Source organism: Hemicordylus capensis, chromosome 5, assembly GCF_027244095.1.
Source record: "Hemicordylus capensis ecotype Gifberg chromosome 5, rHemCap1.1.pri, whole genome shotgun sequence".
NCBI lineage: Eukaryota > Metazoa > Chordata > Lepidosauria > Squamata > Cordylidae > Hemicordylus > Hemicordylus capensis.
This window is the reverse complement of record NC_069661.1, coordinates 255,914,977-255,933,180: the sequence shown is the minus strand read 5'-3', so window position 1 is coordinate 255,933,180 and position 18,204 is coordinate 255,914,977. Positions and strand designations below refer to the sequence as shown.

At 47.8% G+C, this 18,204-nt stretch overlaps 1 long non-coding RNA gene across 1 annotated transcript; it reads right to left on the bottom strand.

Annotated features, from left to right (window-relative positions):
• Positions 1-12,127: 12,127 nt before the first annotated feature.
• LOC128328101 (uncharacterized) lies at positions 12,128-17,968 on the bottom strand. The gene is made up of 3 exons (XR_008309013.1): positions 17,944-17,968; positions 17,446-17,498; positions 12,128-12,922 (listed from the first exon to the last, which is right to left on the bottom strand). It is a non-coding gene; the product is annotated as an uncharacterized LOC128328101 (long non-coding RNA).
• Between the last annotated feature and the right edge of the window lie 236 nt (positions 17,969-18,204).

Genomic DNA, 18,204 nt, shown 5'->3' with positions numbered 1-18,204 from the left:
CGGTGATGCGCGTGTCGTGGGCAGGGCGAGACAAAGAGGCGCGCGCGCGAGCAGCTGGCAGGCAGGAGGAGGGCTCCCGCCCGGCTACAGACATCGCAGAGTCGATTCATCTGAGCTGGGTCTCAATTAATTAATTGATCCAGCAGCCATCGTTCTGAAGGAGGGGCAAGCAGATGCTCTTCTTCGCTTGGATTTGAGATGTCAGCTCGAGTTGCAGACTGCCGCTGCTACCATTTGGGGAGAGGCATTCCCTTATGTGACTGAGAGAGAATGCCTCTTCTAAGATGGCACTTTATGGTGAGTACTTCTATTCAAGAAAGAGGAGGTGTGTAAAAAGAAAAAAACATAATTGCTGCCTGATGGGCAGTTTTTTGATCGGTCAAAATAAAATAACGCCAGGGATCTCAAACTTGGGTCCCACGAGGTTGGAAACAACTCTACAACTCTTTTTCCTCAGCCTCTCATGACCATTGTGCCGCCTGGGGAAAATGGAAGGAGTAGTCCCACAACCTCTGGGGACCCAAGTTTGAGAATATCTGGGAATGGACTTCAAATTGTTTTAACCGATTTTAATGTTTTATGGAATTTTATTGTATTTTAATTTTTGCAAACCGTTTTGGGATCAGTTTTATAAAAGGTGGCATAGAGACAGAACTATAAAGGCCCTATTCCCCCCCCCCGGCACAGTACCTCCGGTGACTGTTGCTGGTGTCTATATTATGTTTCTTTTAGATTGTGAGCCCTTTGGGGACAGGGAGCCATCTTATTTATTTATTTATTTATTTATTTATTTATTTATTTATTTATTTATTTATTTGTTTGTTTGTTTATTTATTTATTTATTTATTTATTTATTATTTCTCTGTGTAAACAGCCCTGAGCCATCTTTGGAAGGGCAGTATAGAAATCGAACTAACAACAACAACAACAACAACAACAACCATAATCGGAGGGACAACAACCAATCACTATCAGCCAATTACAAAAAGCAGCTTTACTGGGAACAGCCTATATTCTGCGACGATATCTAACAACAACAACAAAACTGACAATAAAATTCAGCCATCCCAGGTCCTTGGGAAGGACTCGATGTCTGGATAAAACAAACCAGTCAATAACACCTGTCTGACCGTATAAACAAGAAAAAATAATTTAATACATACATACATACGGTAATACATACATACACTGCAGGTCGAATACAAAGAGTTCATATGATATTTTGATAGTGGTGGTGGAAACAGTAACATTGGGCGATTTGTCTGAGGATCTACATATAAGACGAATATTTATATGCCGCTTTTCAACAAAAGCGGTTGATATAGACATAAATATATAAATGGCTCCCTGTCCCCAAAGGGCTCACCATCTAAAAAAGAAGCTTAAGTTAGACACCAGCAATCGCCATTTTAAAAGGTGCCTCTACTTTGCTCATTTACCTCCAACCTTGAAAGTCTTTCTTATTTATTTATTTATTTATTTATTTATTTATTTATTTATTTATTTTTATTTTTGCATTTATATACCGCCTTTCGTTAAAAGACAACCCCCAGGCTGTTTACAAAAGTCAAAACATACAATAAAAGGGCTCCCCAAGGGGTTTGAAATGTTGCGGTTTTAAGGTGTTGTTTTAACACCGTGACTTCACTTCGATGCAAACATGTTCAATACACATTAGAGCTGATCAGATGGGTGTGGGCGTGACCCGGACAAAATCAGCGGCCCTTGGGTTGGGGGCTTGGAGCTGCTTTTCCCTTCCTCGTTTTCTGTTCTGACGTCCAGCTATTTTGGATGTTAGTCCGAATCGACCGGTAGTTGGGGTGGAAAAGGAAATCACATTTTTGCTCTAGGGACTGGGAGTTCCCAAAGGACTGGAGAATGCCCTAGAGCAAATTCCCTTCCCACCCCAACTACCTGCCTGTAAATCTCTCGAGTTGATGGTGTGGGGTGATAGGGACATGGTCTCAGCACTGTTGTCTCTGTGACGGTCTCTTGACACGTGCAAGCCGTGCCCTGAGGACCGTTCACACGTGAACCAGCCCCGTAATTTCCTCCGGAGAAGATGCGCTGGCTCGTCTGCGCCTGAAGGGCTGGTGCCTGCGGCTGGGTTTGCGGGAATGTGGGTCGCGGGCGGCGGGGGAGGTTGCTGCTCTACAAGACCGCGCTTGTGTGAGTCTGCCTAGAGATGCGTCCAGGAAGGCAGCGCGGCGGATCAGCAAACCAGTCGGAGCAGTTGGCTGAGCAAGGCGGCCGCCCGAGAGGAGGGTGATGGATCGGGTTGCTGCTAACAGGTTGACCTGCCGCTTCGGATTAGCGCGGAAACGGATCAGACCCGCCGGGAGGAGGGAGGGGCTTGGTTGCTGGCTGCGGCGGCCCTCGGAGGGGGCGGGCTGGGAGAACTGCCCCGAGAGTCGCCTTTCGGGTCGGAGTGGGGAGCGCCTTGCCCGGCCCGACGGCGACAGCCGCTCCGAAGAAGAAGAAGAAGAAGGAGGAGGAGGAGAAGAAGACGAAGAAGAAGAAGAAGAAGCAGGGCCTGTTGTGAGCGGGGCGGTTCCAAAGAGCGGACCCGCGGCCGGAGACTCGAGCGCCCCCCACTCAAACCTGAAAGCGGGAGGGAGAGGCAGTTTGCGGGGCTAAAGGGAGAGAGGAACCCGGTTAGAAAACCAAATCGTCTCATAACGAGAAAGATCCCGTCGCGGGGCCAGATTCCTGCCAACACAGGCCGACGCGTATATTCCAATAGCTGAGTTGGCCATTGTGGCTGGGGATGATGGGAGTTGTAGTCTAACACGATATTTGGGGCCCCACGAGAACCCCCAAGCAGGGGTGTCATAACTGAGTTGGCGGAGCTCCCGAGGGCCCCCAGCTCCCCCCTCCCTCTCTTCTTCATCATCTCCCTCACCTCAAGGGGCTGCTGGAGAGAGGGGTGAACACGGCCCCAGCCCCTCGCTACGCCCCCCAAGTCCCCCCCTTCCTTTCCAAAGTCTTGCTCGTGTGTCCTGCTTCATTCACGGAGCGCCCCCCGCCTCCTTTGTGAAGAGTGCCACTAACTGCCCGGGGGGCAGGGCAGGGCCATCGCTAGAATTGAGCGGACCGGCTGGAAGAACCCCGCCCCCCCACCTCCCGAAGGGGGCTGCCCCCCCAGCCCCACCCCTCCCTGTTTTCTTCACGATCGCCCTCACTCAGAGGGGCCGCCTGCAGGGAGAGAGGCGAACCGGCCCCGCTCCCCAGCTACGCCCCTGCCTCGGCGGGATTTACTTCCGAGTAGACACGCGCGGGATCGGCGCCTTCGTAGTTCTGTCCCACCCCCCACCCCGCCTCTCCTCCGGCTCTTTCGGGCAGCAGCAGCTAGACACCCGGAGAAGCCCTGCCTGCTCTGCGCCAGCCGAGACAGGAGGTGGTGGTGGTGCTGCTGCTTTCGGGAGAATCAAAACGAGACGTGGAGACCCGAGGAAAGGACTCTCTTCACCTCCAATTATTTGTAGTTACGTTTGCAGATTCCCTTCAGCAAATGAAAGAAGGCAGATTAAAATGAAACAGGGAGGAGGCACGCACACATGAGCAATCTAGACGAGGAAGATTCACGTATCTGAAAGGAGGAGCGAGCACAGAAGCGGAAAGGTGTGACCAGAGTTGCTCAGAGAGAGGCCTTCTTAGTATTCTTGCCTCTCCCGCTCTGTTGGCTCCTGTCCCTTTTGAAACGATCCCTGAAGACATATTTATTCACCCAGGCTTTTCATTAGATTTATAGTTTTAATATTTATAATGTTGGGTTTTAAATGATATTGATGTTAATGATTGTAATGTTTAAATGATTTTAATTGTCTAATTGATTTCATATTTTAAATGATTTTGTTGTAAACAGCCCAGAGACGCAAGTTTTGGGCGGCATAGAAATATGTTAAACAAACCAACTAACAAAAATGTAAATTGAGCACTCCTTGGGGCAGGGAGCAGTCTTTTTGCTGATGGGACTCTGGAAAGAAGCATGCACACTGATAGAGTAATAACAATTGCATGGATGATTGAATGATGAAAGACAGAAGCCAAGATTTCACAGCCAATTAAAAAGAACACAGCTTAATGTTACTTGCATTCAGTACCAGGAAACGCAGCTCTGCAACATGTGAAGCAATCTATCATGTGGCGCTCTGAGCATGTACAGGCACTGAGCACTCCTTTCTGTACATCCCAGTTTGTCTTGAATTATTTTTGCATAAATGCTGGAGTGATTATTACCACACAGCAGGGCTTGTTCAAAATGTGCAGCCAGACACAAAATGTGCAATTCCGAAAAGAAAAGTGCAGTTCTGAAAGACCACTTGTGCCGTTCAACAATTCAAGTCATGAAATCGTGTTATTTTAGATAAGGTTACAGGGACTATGACAATGAGAAAAGTGCCGTCCAGGCTCCTCTGATCAAGGGCGCCCACTTCTCCTGCCCCTGCCAAAGCGGCTTCCTGCAGACTCCACTGCCACTCGCAACAGAGCCTCCACCAACGAATGTGACGCTCGTTTGCAATACTCCGGTCCAGTTCCCAGTTCTGAAGATTTTCTGCCACTCTGTGTAGGCTTGTGGAATGGGACACTCGTCTAGGCAGCCCCATCTGTGTGCGCAGGCAAGGGAAATGCGCAGGTGTGTGCTGCTGCAGCTCAGGCCGTGTGCAGGAGTGCATAGCACATTCTTGTGCCATTGTGCAGTCCTGAATGACCCCGCTCTGCCGCACGGATCCCAGAGAGGGCCTCTCAACAGAAGACAAGGGAAGGGCATTTAATTGGAATGAATCACCTTAAGAGTCCACTTCCCGAATCGGACGCAGTAGACTTTTTTTGGCCTATGGAACTTATTGCGACACTGAAATGGCTTGTCACAAGGTGTTTGTTTCTTAAGAATAGTTGACATGCGATATCTCACTCGTACAGCCGCCAACACTCCCAGCAAAGCGTCATCGTAAAAAACCCGGGAGAACAGCCCTCCCCCCCTCGCGGCCCTAATGTGGGCTCCAGCAGCCTGCATTGGGTCAGATTTGCAACGAGCCCTTTTTCTGCTCCAGCGACCTGCCAGATAATTCCAGATGTTGTTGACTACAACTCCCAGCATCCCCAGCTGCGATAGCCTTTGGCTGGGAATTATGGGAGTTGTAATCAGCATCTGGGAATCCCTGTTAGAAGGAACGGTGGTCGCAGGTAGGGCGAGCAGCAGACCCAACACGGGAACCTAGCAGGCTGCTTTCTTTCTGCCGAGTCAGTCAGACCACTGAGCCATCCATCTAGTTCAGTATCCTACACTGACTGGCAGCAGCTCGCCAAGGTTTTCGGCAGGAGTCTTCCCTGGCAGCAGCCTGACCTGGAGATGCTTGGGAATGAGCCGCTGAGCAACAGCAACCTCCCTGTGCCAAAGGAGGGCAGGCAGGACTCCTTTAGTGTTACAAATGGTGTGGGCAAGTTAGAGAGCTGAACCGAATGGGAGCCTCGGAAGCGGCATCAGCCTCTTGGTCCTCCTGGTTCCGTGCGACCATCTGCCCAGCGACAGACTGACGCTCCGGCCGGCCTCAGAGAGCCCCCGTGCCCCAGCCCTCCTGGGAAATGCCCGGGATTTGACTCGGGCCCTTCTGCAAGCAGAGCGGGTCCTCTTCCACTCAGCGGCAGACGGCCTTTGAAAAAGCTGTCGCTTCTTTGATCACCCGGCCTGACCCACGCACTCGGCTAGATAGAAAGTCCCTGACAACTTTTTAGAAGTCTTTAAAGACGCGTCTATTCACCCCGGGTTTTAATTAAAGATGGTTTTAACAGTTCTAAGATCTTTTAAAGATGTGGTTTAAATTTAAATTGGTGTAATGTTCTAACTTTTACTGTATCATTTATTTTGTTTTAACTAATGTGCTCAGTTTTCTGTTGTCATTTATTTTAATTAATGTTTTAACTTTTTCTGTTTGTTTGTTTGCTTGTTGTAAACCGCCCAGAGATGTGAATTTGGGGCAATATAAAAATATGTCCAATAAATAAATGCATGAATAAAGAGTTGCGTCACTAAATCAGCCCAAAGCTTGTCTTCCAGTGTCATGCTAACCACAGCCAGTCAGATGGCTCTGGGCAGTGGCAAAGGCCATGGTCTTCCCCTCTTGTTTGTTCCAGGCATGATTTCCTGCCTGACATAGAAACTTCAAGGGGCTTTCATGGCCAGTACTGTAGGTGTGACTGATAGTACTTCCCAGGGGGGAGAGAGAGGCGGCTAACCTGAGGTTCTGCAACTGTCCCCTTCCACCCCTTACTTCAGTAAGATTACAGCAGTGCATATGACATAATCAAGGATAACAGTTATACATGTGTCTAACTGGAAATTGAAAAAGAAGGATCACTTAAGGATAACTTTAACATAATAAAAGACAATCTATCAAGGAAAAAAGGGGGGTTGTTTTCCCCCAAACCCACCTTCTTCTAAGGATCTCTCACTCTGCCCACCACCCGCAACATAAACCATTCATTAAAGTCCAACCAAATTGCTGAACATTCCTCTGCTTTACCTTTCTATCAGAAAAAGATCAGTTCAAGTGCTGACAAGGAACACATATCAGTTATCCACAGCTGCAATTCAAGAATAAATTTGTCCTTCCAGTGTTGTATTATAATCCTTTTGGTGACCCGCCAAGCACAAAGAATCCACAATTCTGGATGTAATGCTGGATTCCATATGCTGGGGATCTACCCCAACAAGACCGGAAGTCCTTGGCAGGCAGTGATTGCTGCAGACGGAGTCATGTATGTTAACAATCTCATGTTAATAAGAATGGAAAGACACACACACCCCGTCCTCTCTTTCTATATATAAGCCTTGGCAGAAAATTCATCTTAATCACATGAATTTGGTCTTAAATACTCAACGGAATTGTAGCCCACCAATCTAAGTAATTTTTAATTTGAACCACAAATTTGGAAAAGTTTAAATTAACTATTTGAGAAAGCTTCCTAGAGATTACTGTACCTAAGCACACAAGAGATTCTGGACAGCACTTAAAACCCCAAACCCTACACCCATCAGGCAAATCTGTAGAACCTAAAGGCATCAAATCCAATTTATCACAATTTATGGAGTAACCTGATAAATTACCAGACTTTTGGACTAAAGAAATTAGATTAGGAATTAGAACCTCTGGTTTATCAACAAAACGTAAAATGTCATTTGTATATAAAATCAGCTTGTGCTCAGTCATGCCTAGTGTAATATCCTTTGTGTTATCAGAATCTCTAATAGCACAAGCCAGGGGTTCTAACACCACACTGAAAAAAAGAGGCAAGAAGGCGTCAATAGCCTGTTGGTGATGACTCGTGAATAAGAAGCCATATATAGCATAGGAACCCAAGTAAAAAAACTTGGGGGAAATCCAAATTGAATGAAAACATGTTTCAAGAACCCCCCAAGAACCATGTCAAATGCCTTCTCTGCCTCTAAAGAAATTATGGCGGCCAGGTTTTGCTTCTCTGAGGATAAGCCTAGTACATCAATCAACATTATCTGATCCTCGACAGCCAGTTATAAACCCTGTCTAAATTAGATGAATAATTGTATGGGGCAGTCTGCACCCTACATGCCAGCACCCTATAAACATATGTACCCTACACGCCCGCATAGCTGTCAATATTTTAGAGTCAATGTTTAACAACGAAATAGGTCTATAGCTAGTACATACACTAGGATCTTTACTGGGCTTAAGGAGAACAGTTATATAAGCCTCATTAAAAGGAGGGAAATACTTACTAAGAAAAGTGTCATTATGGTGCTCCAATAAAATTGGAGCTAGGGAACTGTAACTGATGTACGTCCTGTAAAACTCCACAGAAACTCCATTGAGCCCCAGGGCCTTTCTGGATTTTATGGATTTAATTGTGGTCATTATTTCCTGTAAAGAAAAAGGTACTGCTAAATGACTGGTCTGATCTTGTGTTAGGCGTGTGGAAGATGCACCTTTTCCAGGAAAAAAATCTATGTCTGCATCAATATTGGATGTACTACTATATAACTTAGAATAAAACTCAAACAAGTTTTTTTTTCCTGGTAAAAACTAATCTGCCTACTTTCCTTTCACTATCCCTACAACTGGACTAAATTTTGGTCCAAGTTGGTTAGGCAGTTCACAAGTTAGCCCACTTGCCCCTCAAAAGTTCATGTGGCCGCCATCTTGAATTGGGGTGGATGACATCATCATACACTACACCGTTGAGGTGTCCCTATTTGTCCCTACAACTGCACCCGATTTGGTTCATATTGGTCCAGGCTTTGTGAAGTTGATGGGATTGGGACGGATGGATAAACGGATGGTATACCAGGAGATCTCATAAGCTGACTGGAAAGTTGGCTAAAAACTGCTGATTTATGAATTCAGGGTCTGTGTGGTCATTGCCTTGAGTATCACAGATAGAAGCTCTAATATTACACTGTTTAATCTGCTTCAATCTAGAAGCCAAGCATTTGCTAGGTTTCCCCCCTTCCCAGTTCCATTTCTAAGGAGTCTAATTTATTGAATTCATATTTAGCTCTGAGTAAGGTTCTGTATAACTCAGAAGAAGAGTGTAATGCATATAAGGTTAATAAATCTCTAAGTTGCTTCTCGAGAGATGCAATCTGAGCCATGTGTTGCCTTTTTAATGCGAATAAGCTATGATCCAGCCTGAAGCTATTGTTGGACTACAACTCCCACCATCCACTGTCTTAATGCAGTAAAGTAAAGTTGTGCCATCTGAGTTGGTGTCGACTCCTGGTGCCCACAGAGCCCTGCGGTTATCTTTGGTAGAATACAGGAAGGGTTTGCCATTACTTCCTCCCTCACAGTATGAAATGATGCCTTTCAGCATCTTCCTATATTGCTGCTGCCTGATATAGGTGTTTCCCATAGTCTGGGGAACACATCAGCGAAGATTCGAACCAGCAACCTCTTGCTCCCTAGGCAAGTTACTTCCCCACTGTGCCACTAGGTGGCTCACAACACCGCAGGGGATAGAAACCTAGGAAGCTGCCTCATATCTGGTCAAGCCTGCGGTCCCCCCTAGCTCACTGTTGTCAACACCGACTTACAGCCGCTCTCCAAGGTTGCAGCAGGCAGGAGTCTCTTTCCCAGGCCTCCCTGGAGGTGCTGCCAGGGATTGAACCGGGGCCCTTCTGCATGCAAAGCAGACACTCTACCACTGAGCTGCAGCCCCCTCCCCAAAGGAGAATATACCACTCCCAGGAACTTGTGGTAGCAAGCATGACTTGTCCTCTGAGCTAAGCAGGGCCCACCCTGGTTGCATTTGAATGGGAGACTAGAAGGGTGAGCACTGGAAGATCTTCCCCTCAGGGGATGGAGCCACTCTGGGAAGAGCATCGAGGTCCCAAGTTCCCTCCCTGGCAGCATCTCCAAGATGGGGCTGAGAGAGATTCCTGTCTGCAACCTTAGAGAAGCCGCTGCCAGTCTGGGTAGGCAATACTGAGCTATATGGACCAAGGGTCTGACTCAGTATATGGCAGCTCCCTATGTTCCTATGCAGTCTCCCATCCAAATACAAACTAGTGATGAGAGCCCTAGTCCAACAACCACTACAGAGTCTCAGGCTGACCACCCCTGGAATATCCATTCTGTGATAGCCATTCAGTTATTATTATTTTTATTATTTCTTGTTTACACAGTCAGACAGGTGTTATTGACTGGTTTGTTTTATCCAGACATCGAGTCCTTCCCAAGGACCTGGGATGCCAGAATTTTATTGTCAATGGTTATAGATATCGTCGTAGAATATAGGCTGTTCCCAGTAAAGCTGCTTTTTGTAATTGGCTGATGGTGATTTCTGTGGCCCCGATGGTGTTGAGGTGCTCTTCAAGGTCTTCTGGAACTGCACCCAGGGCGCCAATTACCACTGGGATTATTTTGGTCTTCTTCTGCCACAGCCTTTCAATTTCAATTGGTAGATCTTTGTATTTGGTGATTTTTTCTATTTCTTTTTCTTCTATTCTGTTATCCCCTGGTATTGCTATGTCGATTATTTTCACTTGTTTTTCTTTCTTCTCGACTACAGTGATATCTGGTGTATTGTTGTTGTTGTTGTTGTTGTTATTTACAGTTATATCCCGCTCTTCCTCCAAGGAGCCCAGAAAGGTGTACTACATACTTGAGTTTCTCTTTCACAACAACCCTGTGAAGTAGGTTAGGCTGAGAGAGAAGTGACTGGCCCAGAGTCACCCAGCTAGTCTCATGGCTGAATGGGAGTTTGAACTCGGGTCTCCCCGGTCCTAGTCCAGCACTCTAACCATTACACCACGCTGGCTCTATATTATATTTTAATGCTGCCATTTTTAATTTTACAGCAAGCCAGATACCACTGCTCAGAGACCAAAGGCTAGGGCAGGCGGAAGTGTCTTAACTGGGTTGCCAATGCCTGATCCACGCTGTCAGTCACCCCAGCAGTTCTTTCCCCGCTCTGCGCTCCGACTGATAAGATCAGGTTGCGGCTGCCATGCTCTCCAGAGAGTGTGTTCTTCTTTTCTTCTCCCCCCACCCCGCCCCGCTCCTCTCCTCTTCCAGCCATGGCAGATGCCGCAGGATAGCGTTGCTGCGACAGCGAAGACGAGGGCGGTTGGCTTTGCTTTTACATTTTGAGCCATTGTTTCCGTCAGCCAGAGGATTCGATCTGCCATGGAGTCCACTCGCTGGGCTCAGACAGAAGAGAAGGGGAAGGAGATGGCGGTGATGCAATATTAATGGCGCAGCAGCAGCAGCAACGACGACGACAACAGAAAACTGCACGGGTGCCAGAGCTGGGCCCGCCACTTCCCACCCCACCAGCAAAGGCTTCCGGTTTGCTGGTGAACAGGACGGCAGCGTCAACCTCTTGGACGTGATCCTTGGCCTTGCTGGGCTCCGTCGCTTATGCCCCTTCCTCTCGGCTTCCATTAGCAAAAAGGGATGAGAGCCCAGCTCTTCACAGGGTGATTCTGCTTCAAGGGAGGCCGTCTTCATAGAACAGGATTGCAGAAGCGACAGGCGGCCGCCTCGTGTGGATTCCAGCCTTCCCCTCTCACGAAATATCTCCACAGAGCGAGGCGAGGCTTCCCACTTCCATTTTTAGCTACAGCAGGACACAAAATGGCTGCCGCAGGGCTGCCCACGGACAAAATGGCTGCCTCTCTGGCCTTCCCCAGAGCTGCACTGAGAGACTGTTTGCACACCCTGCTAGGCCAGCCCAACCTTATTTTGCCAGAGTACAACATATGCTAGTCAGAAGGCTCAACCTGTTACCTGAAGGAGGATATTAACTTCTGAATCCTCACCAAGCCAAGCCAAAGTATGGGCAAAGTATTGGCACTCGCTTTCATTCATCTTTCATTGCCCTTGGCACCACTTTCTCTTCCTGGTCCTGAAGTTTAGATTGCAAGCTCCTTGTGGGCAGAGACATTCATAAGCAACATAGACAAGTGCCATCTACAATGATGGTGCTAGACTACTGCACAATAATAATATTTCTGAAATATATATATTTAAATATAAGAAGTTTATATATAGACATTTAAAAAGTGAATTTAGCTAAACAATTTCTACCCCACATTGCTTTGTAAACCAATATAAAGGCAGCTAACAGAATATAAAGACACAATATAATTAGACAGAAACACAGCCAAATGTTTAAATTCACAACTGCTGCAAAAGCAGCAGAAGTTAACAAAATAAGTTAGGGTTGCAATCCTACACAATTACTTGGGATGTTGTTTAGTAGGCAAACATATGTAGGAGCTGTTGAGAATGGTCTGCTCAGCATTCCCGAAACAAGCACGGAGTCAATAAGCAGAACCTGAATGCAAAGATGCACCTGGGTAATTTTGGAGTCTGGTCCTAAAGGCCTTTGGAGCGCCCCCCCCCCCCGGCAAGTTAAGCATCATCCCCCCCCCACACACACACCACATGCAGTATTTTTGACACATGGGTTCTTGAGGGCACAAACAGCAACAGAACTCACAAGAGTGTAAGAATATAAAACAGGTATATTTTCATGCAAACGTGCATTAGCAGAAACATTTCAGCTTGCAACGTAACATATCCCCATCCCACATACGTCTTTCTCCATTCCGCCCCCCCCCCCCCCCGCCTCTAAAGCCGTGGTTACACTCAGCCGCCCAGCACAGGTCACAGTGGTGCTGACGGCACAGTGTGGCAGCCACACCACCCGGGAGAGACTAAAGAGGATTTGGGGGCCCCCAGGGGGTGTGGGGGCCCTGGTCCGGGGGTAAGAGCGCCATTGCCTGAAGATGTCATAGGAACCAGAACAGGCCCTTCTTCAGCGGAACTATGAATACAATTGCGGCTCATTGTCAACATCCAGGATTTATTTATTTTTTAATCTCTCTGAGGGCCAAAGTGCGCAAGACAATGGAGAGTCATAACTGGATCTCCTGTTCCTTTAAGTATATATTTTTACATGTAGGAAGCTGTCTGATGCTGAGTCAGATCCTTGGTCTGTCTAGCTCAGTGCGGTCTACTCTGCATGGCAGCAGCTCTCCAGAGTTTCATGCTCGAGGGTCGTTCCCAGTCTTAACTGGAGATGCTGCCAGCGCCTGAACTGAGGACCTTCTCCATGCAAAGCAGATGCTCTGCTACTGAGCGGAGGCTCCATTTCTAAGCAGCTGTGAGGGCCACTCATTTGGATCAGGAGCCTAGTGATCCTAGTTAAACCCTTTCCTCCTGTGCCTTTGAAAAGAGTTGTCCCCCGCCCCCTGCCCCAAGCTGTTATTTTCCCTACTAGGGAAAACATACAGGTATATGAAAGCTTCTGCGGGCATTTTTCCTTTGGGGAAATTGCTTGTAGCACATCTTCTCCTTTGAGTACCAAGACACCACAATGAAACTTCGTAGGTGTGTTGAAAAATAATTCTTCATGTGAAATTCAAAGACTCCTGCACCTGGGGAGAGAATGAGTGTAGTGATCAGCCTCTCGTCCCTCTAAAGAGTTAACAGGGAGTGAACCCTTGTCTCAACTGACAGGCTGGAGAACTCCAGGGCAGCCAATCAGTACACCAGGTAGGTTGGACCTAGAGAGCAGTTGCTGGGAATTCTGGGAACAAGAAGGGCGGTCTTTGTTGGAGAGAAGCATGTGTGGAAAGGCTTAGTGAGGGGCAATGGAGTTTGCTCCCTAATAGTCCCTCATGGAGAAACCTCCAAGCATGGAGGTTTCTCTCATGGAATAACTCTGTAGATCCTTGAGACACAGGATTGAAGGAAGCTTGATTCTCATCAGGTGGGTGAGTTTTCAAGGAAAAGGGGATTCAGCATATGGAACAGTTTGTTAGTCAGACACTTATATTTGTATGTGTTAGACACATATTTCTCTGTGTGTGTGCTTTTGCATATTCCTGATACTATTCTATTATTGTTTGCTTGCAACATAATTGAAATAAAAAACACTAGCCTACGCTCAGCCCACCTAAGGCGCTGCAAAAGACTCTGTAAACTTTTAAGCGTGCCTAAATGCCGCCTGAAACTGAAGCCGAAGACAACCTATTTTTGTAACCTACTAAGTATTTTTGAGTGTATTTAAAACCTAAAAGCCTCAGACTGAAGCAGTCTGTAGTAATTTAATAAAACTGTTTTTTTGTTCTTTTATTTTTACAAGCCTCTCAGAGTTGGTTTTTAACTCAAGAAAAAGAGAGGGCGGAATGGGGATTTCTCTGGTGCAAAAGCTTCCTCAAGCCCCCAACAGCTGTTGATTTTCACATCACATGTAAGCCTATGTGTGGAAGGTTTTTGTACTTATCCAGTAGCAAAATATAGAGAATTTCCCCTGGGATTCCACCCCAAGCCCAGGGAGGTTCAAGCTCTGTTGACAAGAGGGGTGGCGGCAGCAGCATTTTAATTCTATCAGAAATATAGATTCATTTTATGAGAAGCCCAGCCAGGCAGCTCACCAGAGATGATTCAGCATTTCCCCCCTCCCCTCACGTGAGTTGCTCTGAGACAAAGGCTGTAATCTGTTACAATGAGATAAGATGTGAAATAAATGGTAATGCAAGAACTGTAATGAGGCCTCTAGGACATGATACCTGACTAGCTGTAAACAGCTTCCTGGCTAGATTAATACAGTGGGTAAAGTCCTACACATCTGGGGGTGAAGTAGCTGGCAGCTCCACCCTTGACTGAGATGTGGTTGATGGAGACACGGAGGGGGGCCTTCTCGGTCTTGGCCCCTCGGCTGTGGAACGCCCTCCCCGAAGAACTTTGCTGTGCTCCCTTCCTCAGAGTTTTTCAAAAAGCTCTTCAATCTCATCTGTTTAGAGAGGCTTTAATGTCTTTTACTACAACTCATATTTGATGGGTTTTTAAAATCCAGTTTTAATGGGGTCTGTTTTAGTTAATCATCTATTAATTTTATACTGCTTAATGTTTTATTTGTAACTTCATACTGTTTTGATGGTTGTATCTCTTGTATTGTCCTGCTATAAGCTGCACCAAGCAGTATTGCAGTACTTACTGGAGGAGCAGGACACAGCTAAAATAAACAAACATTATAACCAAGGGAAAGTCTTGGATATAAGTGTGGATTGTAAACAGTGGGATATAGAACACCGAAGCTGATGTATATACATCAACATGTCTGTGTGTTGCAATTCCCTCTTTCTAGGTTTTAATTCATGCAATAATAATTTAAAAGAGGTCTGGAGAGAAATATTGTAGCAGATCCATCATGTGTCGCCATTATATCAACTAATATTATAACCATTACTAGACCATTGAAATGTTTGGGATGAGACATTGCATACTAAATTGACTTATTTTAGATATGCAAAAGAAAATAAGGATTCAGGCAAATTTATTAAGAGGTAGATTTTGTGTATTGCCCACTGGAGAATGCAGTTCAGTGATAAGGTTTCTCCAAATTGCTTGCTTTCACTGGTATTATTTATTTGTTGTTGTTACAATAGAAAGTATGATTACATCATTAAGTAGGCCTGTATCGTAGAAACGCAAAGACACACATCCGTTTTTCTTAACACAGGAAATGAGGCTGGGGGAGTGTTTCAGCAGCATTGATATTTCCATCATGATTGAGAGGCACAAATCGCAGCATTACTGCTTTTAAATGATTCTCTCTTTGTTTTTGCAAATTTGATTTGAACTATAGATCTCCAAGAGCAGACCTTTGCACCTTGCTCCCTCCTTCTGACAAAAACTTCTTCCTTCATCCATTGAAATCTTGGAGCCTCTGCTTTTTTGAAGTCTGAAACACTGAAGTGTAGTTGGTTAGGATTCTTTCTTTCTTTCTTTCTAATCTGAGCAACGCATGAATTTGATAGTATGTTTTGAATTTTGGAAACCTGAGAGTGGATAATATTTTGGGAGTGAGGTGCTGTGTGGGAACCTTGGATCCTCAGAGATGTTGTTGGCCTTCAGTCATTGTGGTTGAGGATTTGGGGAGTTGTAGAACCACAACATCTGGGTACCCAAGGCTGGGAACCCTGGGATAGGCCATTATGGGTGGCAGAGGAGGTGCTGGTGTTCTGAGCCCAAGTGCACCATTTATGTCCATGTGCACTGAGCCAAACACATGCTAGAGCCAAACGCATGCTAGAGCCATCTCGCTCCCCTCTAAGTCCTGCAGGCCTGAAGCCTAGAGAACAGCAACTCTAGTACAAGTCATGAAATTCCCCCTGAATCTCTCCTCAGGAGCACGAGCGAGCAGTCAGGATGGCTCAAGGAGGAGGAAATAAGAGCTGTCCACTTTTCTGCTGCTGCTTCGGGGGCCCTTGCCGCCACGCCACCCCCCACCCACCCCTGCCAAGTTGTGGCTCTCAGATTTGTCAGCATAGGAAAATTGATTTCTACTGAGCCCAGCTGCTGTCCCACCTAGGCCAGTACTGCCTTCCCTGACTGGCAGCAGCTCTCCGGGGTTGCTGCCGACAGGGGCCTTTCCCTACCTGGAGAGGCCAGGGACGGCATCTGGGACCTTCTGCCTACAGAGAGGAGGCGCTGCCCCCAAGCTAGGGCCCATCCCCACATGTGTGAGCTCTTGCTTCTTGCTTGGGCAAAGCCGGGAGCAAGTGACGTGGATAAGAGACGTCCCTGAGGTGGTTGAGCAGGGGGCAACCCACAGATGCATCCAGCCATCCTGGGTTGGTCAGTGCTGTTCTGGTGGCAACCCTGCGAATTGGACACGCACTGCCACGTAGCCCTCCCAGCCACATGGCTGATGAATGCCCTGTTTCCTGTGCCACAGTGCCTGACACCCAAGGGCCCCGTCTGCTGCAGGCGTGGCCTGTACACGGACAAACAGACGGCAGCAACCCAGACGGATTATGGGGTGGGGAGAGAGGAGACTGTTCCAACCATTCTTTGTGGCGAAAGAAGACGGAGAAGAGCTGGTGGTGGGGAGGAGAGCTGGTCTTGGGGTAGCAAGCATGCCTTGTCCCCCTTTGCTAAGCAGGGTCCTCCCTGGTTTGCATTTGAATGGGAGACTACATGTGTGAGCATGCCCTTAGGGGATGCAGACGGTTCCGAGTCCCCTCCCTGGCAGCAGCTCCAAGACAGGGCTGAGAGAGACTCCTGCCTGCAGCCTTGGAGAAGCTGCTGCCAGTCTGGGTAGACAGTACTGAGCTAGAGGGACCCAGGGTCAGACTCAGGATATGGCAGCTTCCTGTGTAAGATGGTGCCAGCTTTTCTGGGAGCAGCAACCAACAACTTTCTTTGAGCGCCGTTGTCGTCTGGCTCTCCCCTCACCCTCATCTCCCCCTCCGCCTGGCAACGCGGGTCCCCAGCTCTCCTCCTCCTCCTCCCTGCTTCTGCCGGCAAGGAGATGATGACTTCATCCCCTCTCTCTGTGCAACTGAGACCCCATCAATATTTCATTACCGCAAGACTATCGCTGTATCGGCCAGGGTGGTGGGAGGGAGGCAGCCTGCCATGGCCTCCGCGGGCGACGGGGTGTGTGGAAGAGGCAAGTCCATGCATTATTCATCCCGGCTCCTCAAGGCAGGATCTGGGTGGGGAGGGCTTGGAATATTGGGGTGGGGGGCGGAGCCCAAGAGGGGCCCCCGAGCCGATTGCCATCAGCAAGCACATGCCTGTCTGCCAGCTGGCCCGGGCCCAGGGCTCAGCTTGCAAGGCAGGAGGTCCTCGGTTCAGGCGCCCTTCCGACGTTCTCCCAGGTGGGAGCAGCTCCTGCATGGCTCAGAGGACAGTCCAGGGTGCCAGCCGGTGGGTGGGGCCCAGATGCACCCCACGGCATGGCACTGCTTTGGGAGAGCACGGCCCAGGCTGGACTGGGTGCCCACGGCACCATCATCTTTCAGCCGAGCAAGAGTCGTTCACAGAAAGAGCTTCCTTGCAGCAGGGAAAAGGCACCACTCAGACACCAACGCCCCCCCACCCCGTGGCCTCCATCAATCTGCTGATCTCGCAACCTCCAGCCAGGAGAATAATGATGCTGACCTACCTTCCAGGGGCTCTTGTGAAGAAGTGTTGCTCCTACACATGGGTCCTTTAGCACTGCAGGCAAAACAGTTGGAAGCAGAATTAAAACAGTTCATATTGTGCTACGTCATTCAGCAATGAGGTCCCAGGAACATAGGCTGCTGCTGCCTCGACTGAGTCAGGCCATTGGTCCCTCTAGTTCAGTACTGTCTACTCTGACTGGCAGCAGCTCTCCAGAGCTTTTGCAAACCCTGTCTAGGGAGGCCAAGAACTGAACCAGGGACCTTCAGCAGACAGGTCAGGCGCTCTGCTCCCACAGACCTACAGCCCCATCCCTGTTGTTTCCCATGGCCAAGAGCCTTATAATGGCAATGCACAGGGAAGGCCCAGTCAAAGGTCAGCAACCATGTTAATCAGTCGCTTCCTCCTTGCAGGTGCTGCATCTCTATTGTTGCTGCCTGGTCAGTGGAACTGGGGGACTCATGAGAAATTGCTCCTCATGCATGCCTGCTTGACGTACTTCTTTCATGATTTTTGCTTCTTTCCTTCCTCGTCAAAGAATACCATTTCTCTATAAAAGAAAGAAAAGGAAAAATAATGCACACAACCTAGCCGTGTCCCCTCTAACAGGGATTCCCAGATGTTGCGGACTACAACTCCCAGAATCCCCAAGCAAAAGCCATTGCAGCTGCGCATGCTGGGAGCTGTACTTCAACATCACCTGAGAATCCCTGTTAGAGGGGATACTGCTTGGGTCCTCAGATGGACTTGGACTACAACT